Here is a 21,403-nt window from a genome sequence, read left to right on the forward strand (position 1 = left end):
GTGTGGGGGATTTGATATCGCTCAAATTATACATATTTTAGTGTGCGATATCGGTTCTTAATTATTGGTTATTTAAGGAAATGAGAAGACTTCTTTGATTAATTGATATAAAATGATGAATTTAGCTAAAGAGGTCTTCGGGTTAATGTTTTGGTTGTTTCTTGTTAAATATTGGTGTTATTTGAGCTTAAAGTACGTTTGGATGCGAGAAAATGAAGTTTTACTGAGTCTGGAGTGAATCACGGTCGTGATAGAAGGTGTCCCGGTCGTAATAAGTTGGCAGGGATTGATAGAATTCGAAATAGGGTGAATCACGGTAGCGATATATGAATCACGATCGCAATGTTGTTGGTTGATCCCGGTCGCGATGGGTCTATCGCGGTCGCGATGCGGGCTCGAACTGGTGACTTTTTGTTTAGCTATAAATATTCGAGGTTTTTAACCCTAAAGGTGTGTGCAGTTTTTCAGCTAGGAATCTAATGTGTAAAATCGCGTGTATAATTTATTAGTGGAAAATACCAGTTTAATTGATTAAACACACTAACGGGCAGTGTACCCGATCGTGTACTAGTATGTTTCGGTAAAGTCCAAAGTTCGTTCCAAGGAAAGTTTTCGTATCAACTCAATATTGTAACTACAAGTAATCAAACTAATTTATCTAGAAATCTAATGAAATTATAGGTTTTTGTAGTTTTGGCTATTTAACGATTAGGCGAATCAAGAAAAGGATTATAAAAATAAAAACAATATTTTTATTCTTTTTAGTTTATGAGCTAGCACTTAACAAATATTAAAGATAGATTTGTATTCAATGCAAACAAGAATGTTCATTGATATTGCTTAAATACATCATATATATATCTCGCAATATCGTGTGAAATACTCTCGAATCAAGGATAGTTAAGGCGGTTTCTACAAGTAATACACAAAGGTATGTAAAGTGTATCGGAAACTGGTTTATAAAGAGTTTTGGTGAATTATGATCGTTCTATAAGTTGTGATTTCATCATAGTTGATTCCGATACAAGTTATGGTCAAATTAGCGCTCTAAAATAATAAAATAAGGCTTCAGATATGTTGGACGCTGTCCAAAATGATTGGGACTCCGTCCAAATGAAAGGAGATTATGAAAAAACGAGACAGTAAAATTCAGCACAACTGGACGCCGTCCAGAAATCTGGACGCCGTCCAGTCCTTCACAACTGGACGCCATCCAAAAATCTGGATGTCGTCCAGCCCTTTACAACTGGACGCCGTCCAGTAGTAGGTTTCAGCCTAATTTTGCTTTTTGACCAACTTTAACTACTTTAAAAAGAGAATGATTGAAGAGATACGATCAGATACGAACCAGAGGAGTTAGAAGACGATTTTAGGAGCTATTTTGGAGAACTCCAAGCTCTTTGAAGAGGCTTAACATCCAAGAATCAAGATTCAACACCTTCTCTATTCAAGATTCATTCTCTGTTAGGTTGATTTCTTGTTCTTAACAATGAATTCTACTTATCAATTGATTGTTATTTTGCTTGTTATCATGATTGTTGGCTAAACTCTATAATGTTTGTCTAGATTAATAACCAAAGTATTGGATGTAAACTTATTGATTGAATGTATTATGTGTGATAGATTAAGCTTGAATTAAAGAACCATGCTTATTGATGTTAAATCATTTGTATCTAGTTAATTGATATGTTGTCGATAAAGAGAACTCTTATTGATGTATCATATTGATTTACAATCAACTTGTCTTAGATTGATTGTTTACTAAACCGAACCAAGGGGGTAAATTAGATCAAAATGATTAGACGATATAGGGATGAATTGTGTAGAGCGAACGCAAAAGACAATTGGTATTCAAGTCTTTGATATAGCTAATCAACTAGTCAGAAACGAAAAGGTCTAGGTGATAGGGAACCCTCCACTTAGTAATTCTAGTTTGAGTACTTGCTAAAGAGAACTCTTGGCAAGTCGATTTGGGTGATTAGCATATATATCATAGTTATTTGGTTACAAACACGAGAACTATAGAGAAAAGGGAACCCTTGATCTAGTAATCGAGTTTGCGTGTTTACTAAAGAGAACTCTTGGTAAATCTATTAGATAACTTACACACATATTCATTCAATCGGGTCTTAACAATATAACTTACATCCAATACCGAGGGTAAAATATCTAGATGAACATTTCGTCTCTTTGATTTAAATCAAACTATCTTATTTGCTTTCTTTGCACTTGTTTTCATAATATAAACTTAAAAGACTAAAAATATTGTTTTTACTTTTAATCTTCTCTGATTTGGCTAAATCGTTAAATAGCCACAAAAACATAATATCTTATACCTTTAAGTTTCATTTACTTAGTTAATCATAATATAGTTTCTAATTCTAGTTTGACTAATATAACTGTCCTTGGAACGATACACGGAACTAAATCATTATTTATACTACTACACGATCGGGTACACTGCCCGTTAGTGTGTAACAATCTTTAATCGGTATTTTTCACACTATTTCATACAACAATTCATATACCACGTTTTGCACATCAAGTTTTTGGCGCCGCTGCCGGGGACAGTTTTGTGTCAAAATAGAATTGTTAACTAATTTGTGATTAAGTAGTTTCTTAATTATTTTAAATTATTAATAGTCTTTGATTTTTAAACTTATAGAACTGGTGCATTTAATAGTTTTGTTAGTTGTGTGATTGACAGATTTTAGGTTGCATATGTCACATACCCGAAGTTCAGATTTTCCATTACTTACACTGCTTACCGAACCTGATAGAAAGCTTGGAAGAATCCCAAAACAAGTACTTGAACTTTTTAAATTTTCATCAAAGCAAGAAACTTTTGATTCAGAATCAAGTACAACCAAGCCAAAATATTCTGAATTTGAACCGATTCATCCTCCAAATTTTGAAATGGAAGGAGAGGCAAGGCAGGTGGTACCAAGACAATCAATGGCGGCCAAGATGAAAGCAACCCGAATCGGACAAGGTAGTGCCATTACTCCGCCCACAAGTGAAGAAAAATTTGAAATAAAAGGACCTATTCTCCAAATGATTAACAACTTATGTCAATTTGGTGGTGGTCCGAATGAAGATGCAAACGAACATATTCGTCTTTTTCAAGAGATGTGTCTTCTATTCAAACTTAAACCAGACACTGATCAGGCCATATTTTTAAGACTTTTCCCATGGACACTCCATGGGGAAGCACGAAGTTGGTTGGATTTATTGGTCGAGGCTACGATAGAAACTTGGGATGGTATGATGGAAAAATTTCTTAAGAAATATTTTCCAGCTTCTAAGTCCGCGAGACTCCAACAAGAAATTACCCAATTCTATCAAAAGCCGATGGAAACCTTATATGAAGCATGGAATCGGTTTTCCAAAATGCTAAGAGGTTGTCCAAACCATGGTATGGATACCTTCAAACAAGTTCAAATTTTTTACAAGGGTTGTGATGTTGCAACCCGAATTTCCATTGATCAAGCGGTCGGAGGTTCACTCATGGACAAAATCGAGCAAGAGGCTTATGAGATAATCGAGAAGCAAGCCGATTATTCTCATGAGTGGCATCAAGAACGACCAATTACTCGTAATGCTCAAGTCCAAAGCGCCGATGCTTATGATGACCTTAGTTCCCTAAGTGTGAAAATAGACGGTGTTGCTCGAAACATGGACAAAATCACCAAGGAAATTCATAGTATGAAGGTAGGTTGTGAATACTATGGTGGTTTCCATTTAGGAAAAGATTGTGATGCCGGTTTAACAATGGCTCAAAAAGAAGAAGTGGCTTTCATAAGCCAAAGAAATAATAATCAATTTCTAGGAAGAGCCCAATTTAACCGAAACTTCAACAACCCCTACAACCCTCAAGGTCAAAATTCCAATTACCAACAAGGGTCAAGTAGTGGGTTCCAACAACAAACTCCGGGTTTTTATCAAAAAACCCAACAAGAAGAGAAAAAGTCAAATATGGAGAGTTTGTTGGAGAAGTTAATTGCATCTCAGACCCAGCTTGTCACCAATATAAGCCAAACAAACGAGAAGAACGAACACCAATTTAAAAACTAACAAGCTGTAATTCAGAATCTGGAGAAGCAAATGAGTGGTTTAGCTAGTTTACTTAGTGAAAGAAAATCAAGGAGTTTACCAGGCGATACTAATAAGAACCCCTGAAATGAACATGCCAATGTTATCACTACACGGAGTGGTCTAGCATACGAAGCTCCAAAAATGCCCAAAGATTCTGATTTCAGTGTTCCGTTGAACAAAAATGACGAACCGGTTAAGGAGCCAGAATAAGTGGTTGAGAAGGAAGAACGGGAGAAACCCGTAGTGAAGCCATATCAACCACCGCTCCCATACCCAAGAAAGTAACAACAAGAAAGGCTCGAAGCCAAAAGGTTAAAATTTCTAGATATGTTTAAACAAATTAACATAAATATGCCTTTTATTGATGTGATTTTAGGTATGCCCAAGTATGCTAAGTTCTTAAAAGACTTACTTACTAACCGCAAGAAGATGGAAAGTGTTTCATCAGTCACTTTAAATGCTAGATGTTCAGCGCTGGTGTCCAACACACTTTCTGAAAAGCTTCGGGATCCAGGTTGTTTTACTATTCAATGTCTAATGGGTGACCTCGACTGTATGAGGGCATTGGCCGATTTGGGGGCTAGTATCAATTTAATGCCCTATTCAATTTACCTTAAATTAGCCCCTGGGGAACTCAAGACCACACGAATGGCTATTCAACTAGCTGATCGCTCTATAAAATTCCCTCGAGGAATAATAGAGAATTTGTTAGTTAAGACCGGGAATCTGATTTTTCCGGCAGACTTTGTGGTTTTAGACATGGAAGTTGATGAGAGAATACCAATTATATTGGGTCGACCATTTTTGAATATTGCTAGATGTGTCATTGATGTTTATGACCAGCAGTTGACCCTTAGAATTGGTGAAGCTAGTGCGACTTTTGCAATTGACAAGTCATTAAAATATCCTGAATTTTCAGATGATACTTGTTATTTTATGCAAAGCATAGATTCGCATTATGAGTTCTTGCAGGAATTTCCCGAATCGGATGAAATAGGTGTATACGATTTGGCGAGTGGAGATGAAGAATTTTCCGTTGAAGAAATGGATGTGATGGCCACTTTGATGGCAAATAGGTACGAACCAACTGAGGAGGAGATAGAACAACTGAACAAGGATAGCGAGTACCGAAGTAAACCCTCAATTGAGGAACCTCCAATTTTGGAGCTTAAGCCACTCCCTGATCATCTTGAGTATGCTTTCCTTCAGGAAGATTCGAAGCTTCCGGTAATTATTTCCTCACTTCTTTCTAAACATGAAAAAGAACATCTTGTTTCCTTGTTACAGGCCCACAAACCGGCCATTGCATGGAAAATCCATGATATAAAAGGAATTAGTCCTTCTTATTGCACGCACAAGATCTTGATGGAAGAAAATTCCAAACCAGTGGTGCAACGTCAAAGGAGACTAAATCCTCATATCCAAGATGTTGTCAAGAAGGAAATCATTAAATTGCTAGATGCAGGTCTAATCTACCCAATCTCAGACAGTCCGTGGATAAGCCCGGTCCATTGTGTTCCTAAAAAGGGTGGTATAACTATTATCACCAATGATAAAGACGAGCTTATCACAACACGAACTGTCACGGGGTGACTAGTTTGTATAGATTATCGTAAGTTAAACGATGCCACGAGAAAAGACCATTTTCCCTACCATTCATTGATCAAATGTTAGAGAGACTAGCAGGAAATAGCTTTTATTGTTTCCTAGATGGTATTTCGGGGTACTTTCAAATTCCCATCTCCCCCGAGGATCAAGAAAAGACTACCTTCACGTGTCCCTATGGCACCTTTTCATACCGTCGAATGCCCTTTGGTCTATGTAATGCTCCCGCAATATTCCAAAGGTGCATGATGGCCATATTCCACGATATGATTGAAGAATGCATGGAAGTGTTCATGGATGACTTTTCAGTCTTCGGTGACACGTTCGATTCATGCCTTCTAAATTTGGAGAAAATGCTAATTAGGTGTGAGAAATCAAACTTAGTGCTAAATTGGGAAAAATGCCACTTTATGGTTAAAGAAGGCATTGTATTGGGGCACAAAATCTCAAGTGTTGGTATTCAGGTAGATCTAGCAAAGGTTGACGTCATTGTCAACCTTCCACCTCCTTCAAATGTGAAGGGTGTGAGAAGTTGCCAAGATTTTACCGGCGATTTATTAAGGATTTTTCAAAAATTGCAACGCCATTGAATAAACTTCTCGAAAAAGATGCACCCTTTGTTTTTACAAGTGAATGCACTAAGGCATTCAACATTTTAAAACAAAAACTTGTTAACGCACCAATAATCATAGCTCCAAATTGGTCATTACCATTCGAGCTAATGTGCGATGCGTCGGATTTTGCAGTTGGTTCAGTTTTGGTCCAACGGGTTGAGAAACATTTTCAACCCATTTATTATGCAAGTAAGACTTTACAAGGAGCTCAATTGAACTACACAACCACGAAAAAAGAGCTCCTTGCTATCGTCTTTTCTTTTGACAAATTTCGATCATATCTTGTCCTATCGAAGACAATTGTCTTCACCGATCATTCGGCATTGAAATACCTTTTCTCTAAGCCGGATGCAAAACCTCGATTACTAAGATGGGTCTTGCTTTGCAAGAATTTGATATCGAGATTAAGGACAAGAAAGGTGCCGAAAATCTCGCGGCTGACCATCTTTCTAGACTTGAAAATCCCAATCTTTAAGTACTCCATGAATCGAGTATTAGAGATGATTTTCCCGATGAATATCTCATGCGAGTAGAGAAGGTGGAAGACCCGTGGTATGTTGATTTCGCCAATTACATTGTTGGGGGGTACCTAGAAACCGGTTGGTCACATCAGAAAAGAAAGAAATTCTTTAGTGACCTAAAATACTATTTTTGGGAAGACCCTTATCTATTTAGACGATGTATGGATGGAGTTATTCACAGGTGTGTTTCGGGGAAGGAATGCACCGAAATTCTAATTGATTGTCACCTTGGTCCAATAGGTGGGCACTTTGGTCCCCAAATCACGGGGAGGAAAGTTTACGAGGCCGGTTTCTATTGGCCTACAATATTCAAAGATGCCTACACTATTTGTAAGGCTTGTGATGCGTGCCAATGGGCCAGTCAAATCACTAAATGGGATGAAATGCCTCAACAAAGCATCCAAGTATACGAGGTGTTCGATGTTTGGGAAATTGACTTTATGGGGCCCTTTCCAAAGTCTCATTCTTACCTATACATACTTGTTGCCATAGACTATGTTTCCAAATGGTCGGAGGCAAAACCTCTACCAACAAATGATGACCGAGTTGTAGTAACCTTTTTGATGGAACTTTTCTCAAGGTTTGGCACACCAAAAGCCCTTATCAGTGACCGGGGCACCCACTTTTGCAATAAGCAATTAGAAAAGGTGTTGTAAAGATATGGAGTGATCCATAAAATTTCAACATCCTATCATCCCCAAATAAGTGGGCAAGTGGAGAATACCAATCGGTCGTTAAAACGCATACTTGAAAAGACCGTTGGTGCGAATCCAAAAGAGTGGTCAGTTAAGTTAAACGATGCATTGTGGGCCTTTCGTACGGCCTACAACACCTATTGGAACAACTCCTTTCCGTATGGTATATGGAAAAGCATGCCATCTCCCTTTGGAGATTGAACACAAAGCGCATTGAGCGCTAAGGGCATGTAATTTAGATTACCAAGAGGCGGGTCAGTTACGTTTGACCCAGTTAAATGAATTAGACGAGTTGAGGCTTGAAGCCTATGACAACTCTCTAATTTATAAAGAAAAAACCAAACAATGGCACGACAAGAGATTGAAAAATCCAAAGGAATTCATGGAAGGAGATCGTGTCCTTGTTTACAATGTCCGTTTCAAGTTATCACCAGGAAAGCTTAAGTCCTGATGGTCGGGACCATTTATCATTAGAAGGGTGTACCCTTATGGTACAATTGAAGTGGTGAACTGGAAGGGCGATATTTTTAAAGTGAATGGCCACCGGGTCAAGCACTATGTTGATGGTCCCCTGGAAATCAAAGACAAGGTTAGCCTCAACTTCGAGAACAAAGCCTAAATCAAAATGGGGACGAGTTGAGTGAACGACTCGTTAAAGAAAGTTCGCGCGTGTAAATAGTGTGAATTGAGTGTTTTATGATTGATTTTATTGTTTTAATGTACAAAATGATCTATGATGATGTTATGAGCTTTTGTGTGTTGAAAATGAGAATTTTTATGAGTTTTATGCAAATTTGAGCCACCAGACCAGTGGGACGCCGTCCAAAATCCTTTGGACGCCGTCCAATTTCAAAGGGTTTTCTCAAATAATGGTCAGTAAGTTTTAGTGAAACTGGACGCCGTCCAAACCTTCTGGACGCCGTCCCACTCTTAACAACTGGACGCCATCCAGATTTCTGGACGCCGTCCAGATCTTCTTTACTGGACGCCGTCCAGCATTTTGGACGCCATCCAGACACCTGACCAGGAAAAAATAAAACGCGTTTTAAAGGTTTATCTAACCCATTTTTCAACCGACACACTTTTAACTCAGCTTTTCTCTCCCAAACATGAACCAACACTCACAAAACCCTAAAATCTACTTCAAATTCGCGATTTCTTCCTTCAAATCCAAGCTTGAATCATGTTTTCTAGGGTATTGCTACTCTCTTTTCACACTTTTCTTTCTTAATTACTTGATTTGTATGTCTATATGTATAATTTATTGAAAGATAAGTGTGAGGTGTTTGATTTGCATGATTCTTATTTAGATTAACATGTCTTAGTTGTTTTATTATCCATTATGTCTTGATTTTGCAATAATTACATGTTTAAGGGGTATGCTCATGATTCAAGGGTTTGTGATGATTAAATCCGAAATTAGGGTAGTTAATTCAAGATATTGAGTTTGTTTGTGATGTTTATGAAGCTTGTGAAATGTTTAATTGTTGTTGATGATGTAGATGTTAATTTGGTCGGGTCATAAATTGAATGTTCTTGAATTTTTAGCATGCTTTGAATTGTAATGATCTTATGAAAGATGTATGCTTGATTTTCATTTGTTTAAGCCTATTGAAGTGGATTGATGGTATGGAATGCTATAATGTAGTGGCGTTATAATGGTCATTTTGAACTAAATTGTGATAACTTGTGCTATGATTGTAATGAATATCATTAGAATGCAAGTTTAAAGGTCATGACCTATGAACGCAACATGCTTGAGTCCTAAGTTGATGCCTAACTGTGAATTTTGTGATCTACATTTTTGAAAGTGTATTTGCAAGTTTATGTTGACTTTGGTTGACTGTGATCAATTATTCTGAACATACGCTTTTGCTTATATGAATCACAATGCTTATGAACTTTGAATGGAATTACTAATTCCCCTTGCTACTCGGTTATGTTTTTAGCTAACATTAACACGACGGTTTCTATGTTCTTTTGGTTTGGTGTTATTATGTTTTGCAGGGACAATCTAGCCGAGGTGGACAACCGAAAAGAGGCAGAACATCAACAAATGTTCCACCACCACCACCACCGGTTCAACAACGATATTCATCATCATCATCTGGCGAAGAAGAAGATGATCAAAATAATCCAATAGTATGGTTAGAACATCTTCGGGACAATGATGATTACGGGGAAACTTTTGCTCAAATTACTCGTAGACCAATTAATGCTACATGGTATTTTGACTGGGCTCCTTTGATTGAGGCGGGTATGCACACCCATGTCACTCGTTTGTTAGCTATACCATATAATAACATAGTGACCTATGCATGGGAACACATTTTCAGTCTACACGATCAAGTGTTTCCCGTGCTATGTAAAGAATTCTACTCAACTTTCCGATTCAATAATGTTCACGATCCATTATCGGATGCTTTCTTTATATTCCGACTAGGGGGTGAGGAAAGAAGTTTGAGTAATTTTGGGTTATGTAGAGTTTTGGGTATTTTTAACGAGCTTACTGACGCACAATTAAGGACATATTTGGTAAGCTCAGAGTATCATGGAAGAGTGGGTTTCAATGAACAATCCTTTTGGAGAAGGATTAGAGGTCCGAATGCATCCAACCCGTTCAAATCTAGCAGGCACCGGTATACCAAAATAGCAACCGCGGATGATAAGCTTCTCCATCGACTTATCGCATGTACTTTTAATGCGAGATTCGAAGGACATGAAAAAGTAAAATCTCTGGATCTATGGATAATGGATCAAATAAAACGGGGTTGTCACACAGATATACCGGGGTTAATTGGGAACTGTTTGCTGGGTATCGCTACGGATGTACGAAGAGATAAACCACTTCTAGGGGGCCACTACATTACGCGGATTGCTCGTCACTTTAATATTAATCTTAATCACTTGATTGAATGTGACCATGCAATGAAAGCCTTGAAAAAGATTTCTTATGTTAACGCTGGGATTTTGATGTACGACGGAAATAGGCGTTTGGTACCTTTTGTGGCAGGTGGCACGAGTGGTAGTGGACCAAACATTCAACAAGAACAACAAGAGGAAGAAGAAGCGGAAATGGAAGCCCAGACAAATGTTCATGATCAAGGTCCTTGGAATCCGTCCCAATCTAGTTGGGATAATTTGGTTAATAGTGTCAATAATATGAGGTTGAGTCCGAATGAGTAGAGGACACATAACAACCGTATGTGGGATAGTCAGCAAAGAATGGAGCAACGCCAGATTGCTCAAGTACATGATCAGGGATGGAACAGTTATGGTATTGACTGGAATAACCATAACACAGAGTTATTTTATTCCAACCCCGATCAGTACTATGGGACCACACGTCTGACACCCACATACTACACTGATCCTTAAAACCCACCACATCATTACCCAATTTATGATACTAATGCTGCGATGCAGGATGCCAGGAACCGATTTGAGCAGGAATACCCGCAGGGACACCCGAGCAGAGATGGCTCAGGAAATTACTTTTGGCCTTACAATAACTAAAGGCCTGCGAGCCTATGATCATTTTGTGGAAACATTTTAAACAATTTATTTATTATGGTATGTATTAAAACAATATTGGTTTGTATTTTTAAACTAATTGTGTGGTTTGATAATGGTTGTGGTTTAAAAACACCATTATTTTTAGTATTATTTGTGTGGTTTGTTATTTTGTGCAGCATCGTTGAACTTCAAAGACTGGCATTAAGTTCAGCAACATTTGATATTATGATGTATGTATGTTGATAATCGAGGAATGGATGATGCTCTTATGCTGGCAGTAAGTTCAGCGGCATTCGTCTACATGTTCCACGATTTACAGGTTAAAAATTTGAAAATTTCTACAATCACCCTATCACTTTGCCCTCTAAATTTAATTCTTTTTCTGATTTCATGCAATGAGGGCCTTGCATGATCTCAAGTGTGGGGTGGGAGATAGAAATTTATCGGGAATTCGTTTTACAAAAAAAAAATTAAAGCATTTATGATTAAAATTTTAAAATTTTCAGGTAGCCTTAGAAACAAAAATTGTCCAAAAACCATATTACATACATTGTGTTCTAAAAACTAGAAAAGAAATGTTGAGTTATGTTTTAAATTATTAATAGTCTTTGAAGTTGCACTATCATTCAATTATTTGAATGAAAATCCTACTAGTTTAGTAAAGCTAACTTGTAGGTCACTTGTACCAAAACAGTGTAAACCGTGAGAGAGCGGTGATTGCATAGCGTGGTCAGAAATCGGACCTCGCGCCAGATTGAAAACAAAAACAGGACAATCCTCATTGTTTCTCCTAACAAGGACAATGTTGCGTCCGACCACTTTATTATTACCCATAGGATGTATCCATTCCATCCTCAAGGAAGTAAAGTCTTCCGAATGACAAACTTGCTGATTTAATTCAGAAGATGTAGTCCAGACCAGTTGTAGGGTGACGAAAAATCTTGAAAAGTCATTACTAACATCGATGAAAATCTACCGGGCCTCAATGTCAAGCAGGGAAACTGGTAGTCAAAGTTTATCTCAATGAGGGAGATTTACTAGTAAAACGGGGGGGGGGGGGCACCATGTATACACAAAATGTTAGTGATTTATCAGATCCCCGGCCAGATAATCTCCGTAAAGATTAATCAGCTTTTAAGCCTGATGATTCTCAATCTATATGATTGATTTAACGGATTAGATGATTACCTCATAATTATCAATGATATCCGGATGTAATGTGTATCCTCCTAAATGCATTATTTTCTTACCAACATCTAGCGATGTTAGGTACTGTGGGAGGGATTGGCCTGACCAGGGAAACCCGCACTCATTTTTCAAAATTCAGAAAATTCGACTAAATTGGAAAATGTGCCTAGTGTTAAAACTAGCATGATATTTTCAAAACCATAAAACGTTTTCATTGAGGTCCTGATTTCCCTAGGACCAAATTTTTCGGATACTTGGCTCTAAACTCCCAAAAATGTGTGCGTGTGTTCTCATTGTGTAAATAGCGTGAGTGTGATTAAAATATAGCGTGTGTTTCTTATAGCGTGAGTTTGCATTTCAAATAAACGTGTGTGTTTCATGTGCTTCGCGTAACTTGTGTGATGTGTGTTCTCTATATTGTGTAAGTATGTTTGATATTGTTCTCCTTCGTAAGAAAGAATTGCTTGAGGACAAGCAAGGTTTAAGTGTGGGGTGTTTTGATATTGCTCAAATACATCATATATATATCTCGCAATATCGTGTAAAATACTCTCGAATCAAGGATAGTTAAGGCGGTTTCTACAAGTAATACACAAAGGTATGTAAAGTGTATCGGAAAGTGGTTTATAAAGAGTTTTGGTGAATTATGACCGTTCTATAAGTTGTGATTTCATCATAGTTGATTCCGATACAAGTTATGGTCAAATTAGCGCTCTAAAATGATAAAACAAGGCTTCATATATGTTGGATGCCATCTAAAATGATTGGGACTCCATCCAAATGAAGGGAGATTATGAAAAAACGAGACAGTGAAATTCAGCACAACTGGACGCCATCCAGAAATCTGGACGCCATCACGTCCTTCACAACTGGACGTCGTCCAGAAATCTGGACGCCGTCCAGCCCTTTACAACTGGACGCCATCCAGTATCTTGGACGCCGTCCAGTAGTAGGTTTCAGCCTACTTTTACTTTTTGACCAACTTTAACTACTTTAAAAAGAGAATGATTGAAGAGATACGATCAGATACAAACCAGAGGAGTCAGAAGATGATTTTAGGAGCTATTTTGGAGAACTCCAAGCTCTTTGAAGAGGCTTAACATCCAAGAATCAAGATTCAACACCTTCTCCATTCAAGATTCATTCTCTATTAGGTTGATTTCTTGTTCTTAATAATGAATTCTACTTATCAATTGATTGTTATTTTGCTTGTTATCATGATTGTTGGCTAAACTCTATAATGTTTGTCTAGATTAATAACCAAAGTGTTGGATGTAAACTTATTGATTGAATGTATTATGTGTGATAGATTAAAGCTTGAATTAAAGAACCATGCTTATTGATGTTAAATCATTTGTATCTAGTTAATTGATATGTTGTCGATAAAGAGAACTCTTGTTGATGTATCATATTGATTTACAATCAACTTGTCTTAGATTGATTGTTTACTAAACATGACCAAGGGGGTAAATTAGATCAAAACGATTAGACTATATAGGGATGAATTGTGTAGAGCGAACGCAAAAGACAATCGGTATCCAAGTCTTTGATCTAGCTAATCAACTAGTCACAAACGAAAAGGTCTAAGTGATAGGGAACCCTCCACTTAGTAATTCTAGTTTGAGTACTTGCTAAAGAGAAATCTTGGCAAGTCGATTTGGGTGATTAGCATATATATCATAGTTATTTGGTTACAAACACGAGAACTATAGAGAAAAGGGAACCCTTGATCTTGTAATCGAGTTTGCGTGTTTACTAAAGAGAACTCTTGGTAAATCTATTAGGTAACTTACACACATATTCATTCAATCGGGTCTTAACAATATAACTTACATCCAATACCGAGGGTAAAATATCTAGATGAACATTTCGTCTCTTTGATTTAAATCAAACTATCTTATTTGCTTTCTTTACACTTGTTTTCATTATATAAACTTAAAATACTAAAAATATTGTTTTTGCTTTTAATATTCTCTGATTTGGCTAAATCGTTAAATATCCACAAAAACATAATATCTTGTACCTTTAAGTTTCATTTACTTAGTTAATCATAATATAGTTTCTAATTCTAGTTTAACTAATATAACTGTCCTTGGAACGATACACGGAACTAAACCATTATTTATACTACTACACGATCGGGTACACTGCCCGTTAGTGTGTAACAATCTTTAATCGGTATTTTTTCATACTATTTCATACAACAATTCATATACCACGTTTTGCACATCATTCATCTAGACCTTTTACCCTCGGTAATGGATGTTCATGTTATTTAGACCTTTTATCTCAATTATGCATGCAAATTAGCCAAACGGATCACCAAGAGTTCTCTTAATGATCACTCAAACTCTAATTACACAGTGTAGAGTTCCCTTGCACTTAAGACCTTATTGTTTGTGTTCTACTAATTAACTAACTTATTATTCGATTAACAATTGTGCTTATGTTCGCTTACACAATTCATTCCTATTCAATTTACTAGTCTTTACCCAATTTCCCCCTTGGTCCGGTTTAGCAAACAACCACTTAAAACAAAATAGTTGTAAATTAAAGTGTTAAATTAACCTAGGATTCCCTTGATCAAACAAACACAATAATCAATTGAGAGCAAACATGTAAACATGAACAAGAATGGGTCTTTTAATCAAAACCAAATTAACATGCATAAAATCCTTGATAATTCAAATCAACATCCAAAACCTCGGTTATTAGTCTAGACAAACATTAAAAAATTAGCCAACAATCATGGCTAAAACCAAAATCACAATCAAAATAATAGATGAATTCATTGTTTGAAACAAAGAGATAAACCTAATAGATGAATGAATCTTGAAAGATGAATGAACTGAAGCACGTTCCCATAATGATTGAAGCGTTAGAATGATCTTGGGATTCCCCAAAAATCACCCTTTTTCCTCTAAAAGCTACTACAAATTGTCTGGGAATAAGATATGATAATTAGGGTATTTTTCGGGCTTTAAATATCTTACAAATTCGTTTGGGCCGAGCCACTGCAGCGCTGCGGCCCTTATCTGTCGTGCCGTGACATTACACCCTGAACTGGAGCACCTTAAAATCCTCTCCTGATCTTGAAATACAGCAAACGCCGCGCTGCGGCTTAGATCCTCGCGCCGCGGCCCAAAACGTACCCTGACACCTCTTTTGTTTTTCTCTTTTTCCTCACAAAAACTAACTCAAAATCACCATAACCAATATGTACTTCACATTTCCAACCTCGGTGCACTAAAAATAATAATCGATTAACAAAATGCCTCAAAAACTCCATAAAACGCAGCTCTTCTACAATTAGCTCTTCAAACTCGAACGTTCTCAATATTATCAAAATAAACACCAAATTGTATCCGAAAGGACTAAAATGTAATCGATATCGCTAAGGAAAACGTGTATAAAATATGCGATATCAAACCACCCCATACTAGAGTTTTGCTTGTCCTCAAGCAATCGAACTCGAAAATAATCTTCTACCATATAATACCTTCTTCAAACGTGCATGTAGAACCAAACGAACAACCAACAACTAGAATGGGTACGATTTTGGAGTAAATATCAACCTTACCTCCCACTTGCATTCCCCCGAAATTAACTTCCCAAACCTCAAGCAATTAAAATGAAAAAAGTAGCTAATTATAGTCTTGAATAGCGTACCATAATAATAAGGTAGAGAATCTCGGGCCATAATATGTAATCTTCAAAGGAACCGGGAATCAAATGGGAGCCGAGCATCAAAGGTATAGCAATCGAACATATGTGTCAAAAAGAACTCACGGGCTACCCCGCAATTGGTCAAGCCAATGCCTCCCACAGTACCTAACATCGTGAGATGTCGGTAAGAAAATAATGTGCTTAGGAGGATACACATTACGTCCGGATATCATCGATAACCATGAGGTGATCATCTAATCCATTAAGTCAATCATAAAGATTGCGGTTCATCAGTCTTAAAAGCTGATATCTTACCTTTCCGGAGGTTATCCAACTGGGGATCTGATCAATCACAGATTTTTGTATCATGGTGCGCTCCCCATTTAACGAGATAGATCTCCCTCATCGAGATAAGTCTGACTACCAGTTTCCCTGTTTGATGTTGAGGCCTGGTAGATTTCCAGTTGATGTTAGAAATGACTTTTCAAGATTTTTTCGTCACCCTACAACTGGTCTAGACTACAACTTCTGAGATGAATCAGCAAGTGTGTCGATTTGGAGACTTTACTCCTGGGGTTATATAAAGTGGTCGGACGTAACATTGTCATTGTTAGGAGAAACAATGAGGATCTCCCTATTAAAGTTTTTGATCTGGCGCATGGCCCGGTTTCGACCACACGATCTAATCACCGTTCATACGGTTGACACCTGCCTTGGTGAAGGTGACCTTCGATTGAATTCACAAAGAATTCGTAGGATTTCACATTCAATGGTAATGAACATGGTTGGAATGATTTCCAAGTTGCCTACTTCCCACATGACAAGCTTTTTCTGCTTGTTTTAAGAAAGGTAGGAAGTAGATACTACCCTTCCGATAAATCCCAAAAACCTTTGGGTGCCATAGCTTTTGGCTATGGGTTATGTTGTCTAAGCAAACACAAGCACGTAGCTATTGTTCCTAAAAAGAACAACACTGGTGAAGCTCAAGGCTCCTCTTCCCACAGTATTACACCATTAGATGATGTAATAATAAAATGGTATAGTTTCGAAAGTCTGTAATACCAAGTAACCAAAAGTTTTTGACCTGGCACGTGATTCGGTCATAATCACGCTATGCAATCACCGCTCTCTCACGGTTTACACCCGTTTTGGTACAGGTGACCTACTATTGAGTTCCCCGAACTCGTAGGATTTTATGTCCAAAATAATGAACATGTGAAACAATTTTGGCTTCTTTGAAGTCCCAAATGCCATAAAAATACCAAGCCATATCAAATCCAATTTTTATAAATAAGGTTTTGGCCGAATTTTTGATTGTTTTTCTACTTTTTTTTAAACTAACTTTTCTATTTTTTTTTTTTTTTTTTTACTTTATTTCCCTAATTTTCCAATTTTTTTACGACCAAAACCCGTGAAACGTCAAGCCTTTTTATATCAAAACTAACATGACGATTACTCAATTAACAACTAACCCGAGAGATTTTACATCCCCCACCCTACACTTGAGATCAAGTAATGTCCCCATCACTTGAGATCAAAAATAGAGTAAAATCGAAAGGGTAATGTGAGAAAATGTAAAAACTTATCGAGTTTAACTACTGATCGCGGAATGTCAGTGACAGATGGCGCTGAACTGACTGCCAGCATAAGAACATCATCCATTCCCGATCATCACACCAATATCATCAATCATGTAGTTTTGCTGAACTTAATGCCAGACTTGAAAATTTGTTTCACCAACCAACCTAATAAAAAGAAAAACAAAAGAACTACATAAACGGGATAAGGTGGCACCACCCGGTAACCGAAATGCCTTATCCCCAAATAAGTCTTACAGTACATAAATCAAGCAAATAAGTATCTAGTACAGACCCAAATAAACGAAATAGTTCAAACAAACAGTACAACATGATCATCGGGCTCGCAGGCCCTCCTCAATAAAAATCACCAAAAGGCCAATGGCCTTGCGGATATCTCTCGTAGAACTGCCTCCTCATCTCGTCAATATATTCACGCGGGTCGTATGTTGGTGCGGATACTCGGGGCCTGATCGGATTGCGGTAGTAAACTGGCTCAACCTGTGGCGTACTCATATAATCATTCGGATAATTATAATAAATACGTGCATTATGACGCTGCCAGTCATTACCATATTGCATCCACTGCTGATCGTGCAGGGATTCCGTCATCATCTCCTCTTGTCTTAGCGTGCTCGCCTCAACCCTTTTTTGACTCCCCCAAATACGATAATTATGTGATCGCTGGTCTCCCTGGAATGCATTAAAGTTGTCTGACACACCAATCTGAATATTATCAACACTAGACACCAAGCTATTCCGCACCCCCTCAGTCACACCCCAAGACTGACCACCCGCAGGAACATTCGGAGCAACCGGCTCTGCCCCAAAACCTCCTTGATTATTACCTCCAACATTACGGCCTTGATCCTCACCCGCCATATCGGGTGCTTGTTGTCTCACATACTCCACCAAACCAACTCTATTCGCATCCCACATCACAAAATTTGCGCTTAAATAAAACCTTAAATTAAAAGGTTTCATCACCTTCAATGGTTCAGTCAATTTTGTACACCTACTAAAATCAATGTTGAAAAATCTTGCAATATTCGTAACAAAATGACCACCAAGAAGTGGCCTCGATGCTCGTGTGTCCCTCGCATGATTCGACAAATAAGTACCAATCAACATACATAAGTCAACGTGTGCATCGGCTCGAACTTGATGCATAACCCACAACTAAGTCGAATTAACTTTATCATTCCCATTCCGTCTACCGCAAAAAGTACACGCCAACAATTTATGAAGTAACCGAAGCTGTCTACTTCGAATATCTGACCCCTTTGACTCATTAGAAATGAACGGAGTCAAACCCAAGATTTCAAACCAAAAGTCTCGCTCATTGTAATCTTCTGGATGCTCGATAAACTCAGTTTCCTTCTTCAAATACCTTTTCAAAGCTGTATCATCCAGTTCTTCATACAAGTTAAGTGCTCGAGCCAAATCCATACAACTCATAGCTCGGTTTTCACCCCCTAATTGAAACGTCATAAAGCCTTGATCTGTCGAATCCCTTCGAGAACGCATAATTAAAGAGGAAAAGAACTCCACAACCAACTCACGATATATGTCGTCCCTTAAGGACAACGCACGTTCCCAAGTACCAAGATAAACTTTTCCCTGATTTCGCACCATCGCTAACATCTCAGTAATTTCATCCCCTATCTCACTGGTCGCCCTATCCAACTCACTCCAACTAAAGTACCATGTTGCTTGTATACTCCGAGCCGAAATGAATTCAAAATATTCGGAGTATCTTTCCTCAACCTTTTGCAACCAAATTTCTGGATTAGTTCTTCTCTCTTCTGCATCCCTTAAGGATTGAGCCGTGGAGGATGAAGGAACATCAACTCTGCTTCTCTACACACATGAAACAAAAACCAAACCAAACACCAAACCTTGAAAAGTTAGCGTTAGGACAATAATAATCATCAAACCAACATGTTCCACATACTAGCACCAACTTTCGTTTATTAATCGTTTCAACTTCAATTCAACATTTAAACAAAAGCAAGTTTGTACAACATGAGTTTTTGTTCCATTTTACCAAATTCAAACAAATTCTCAAAACAATCAGGCCACATAATTGCCCCATTAAACAATTACCACTTAACTCAAATTCACAAACTCGTCTAATGATTTAACCAACCCATGACAAACCATCCCAATAATTACTAGTTAACTTCTAAACCATCAAGAAGCTTAAACAATACCAACTAGCAAAATAAACATCTCACAAAATTACCATCAAGCTTCATAAATCACCAAAGTCACGTTTGACCCGCCCAAATCACCCCACACTATCTTAAAACATGTATCTAGTAGCAAACATCTTCCTCACAAACAAAAACCCCAAACATCAAACACCAAATTCGGATTTATCACTACCCTAATCTCAAGAATCAATATTATGCATAAACTACACAAGAATTCATGAAGAAAACACATAAATATCATATTCATAAACAATTCATCACATATAAAAGCATATAAGTCTCAATTAAACAAACCCCACAAAAATTCAAAAATGAACCCTAAGATTAATGAAATTAATCAAAGAATTATGAGAGAAAAAGATAGAGAAGAGCAAAATCGGACCTTAACCGGCATGATTGAACAAAGAATTGAAGAAATTAGTGAAGAATTATTGTTAATTGAGATTAGGGTTTGGGTGATTCAATGTAGGTGTGAGAGATAGATAGAATAAAAGAGGGTGAAAAAAGGTTCCAAGAATCCCTAAAAAGTGTGAAATCCCGTCGGGTTGCAATTTGGGTCGGTTTGACCCATTATTTTAAAACCTTGACCGACGGGTCAGAAATCTGGGAAGCTGTAAGGTCAGGCCGCGACCTAAGTCACCGCGCCGTGGCGATACACTATGTCTAATACTTAATTTTTTTCTGTTCGTTGACCTCGAAACCTTTGAAAACCCGCGCCGCGGCAAATAATTCTCGCGACGCGGTAATGGGCGTGTTCAGGAATCAATTTAAAATGCTGACTGATCCAGAAAACTGTGTAATCTCGCGTCGCGGCCATTGGCATCGCGCCGCGGCAATAGGCATGAGCTGATACTTCGACAATTTTCCTAATTCAGCAACTAAAAATCACCTTTAAGAATCAAATAATCAACAAAAATAACAAGTAATCGACCCCAATCAATCATATAGCATTTTAGACTCAGCAAACCCGCAATCAACAAAAACATACAAACTATACAACAAAGTGAAGTTTATTAACGAGTCATTCACGGGACTCCATTCCGCATACATTCGTTTTCCAGCTCAAAGTTGAGGTTAACCTCATCTTCGATTTCGGTTTCAAGAGAACCATCAATGTAAGGTCTGATTCGGCGGCCATTTACCTAAAACTCTTCACCTTTCGAATTCACTAACTCCGTTGTACCATATGGGTACACCTTCTTCACAATGAATGGCCCGTTCCATCGGGACTTTAACTTTTTAGGCGACAACTTGTTACGAGAATTATAGAGAATGACTCGATCGCCCTCCTTGAACTCTTTCAGGTTTTTGATTCGGTTATCATGCCAACTTTTGGTTTTCTCCTTGTAAATAACCGAATTCTCATATGCGTCAAGGCGCAACTCATCCAACTCATTCCATTGATCCAAACGAAAGTGACTCACCTCGTGGTAATCCATATTGCACACCTTTAAAGCCCAATGAGCTTTATGTTCAATCTCCAAAGGAAGATGGCATGCTTTACCATATACCAAACGATAAGGAGTCGTGCGTATCGGTGTCTTGTAGGCCTACGAAATGCCCACAATGCATCTTCAAGCTTTGTAGACCACTCCTTAGGATTCGTACCAATGGTCCTTTCTAAGATTCGCTTCAATGACCGGTTGGTATTCTCAACTTGCCCACTTGTCTGTGGATGGTAAGATGTTGAAACTTTGTGGGTTACCCCGT

At 37.8% G+C, this 21,403-nt stretch overlaps 1 non-coding gene across 1 annotated transcript; it reads right to left on the reverse strand.

Annotated features, from left to right (window-relative positions):
* Positions 1-3,312: 3,312 nt before the first annotated feature.
* On the reverse strand, positions 3,313-3,419 carry LOC139895139 (small nucleolar RNA R71). Its single transcript, XR_011775603.1, has one exon. It is a non-coding gene; the product is annotated as a small nucleolar RNA R71 (small nucleolar RNA).
* Positions 3,420-21,403: the final 17,984 nt, after the last annotated feature.

The sequence above is a fragment of the Rutidosis leptorrhynchoides genome, chromosome 2 (genome assembly GCF_046630445.1).
Source record: "Rutidosis leptorrhynchoides isolate AG116_Rl617_1_P2 chromosome 2, CSIRO_AGI_Rlap_v1, whole genome shotgun sequence".
In the NCBI taxonomy this organism is placed as follows: Eukaryota; Viridiplantae; Streptophyta; class Magnoliopsida; order Asterales; family Asteraceae; genus Rutidosis; species Rutidosis leptorrhynchoides.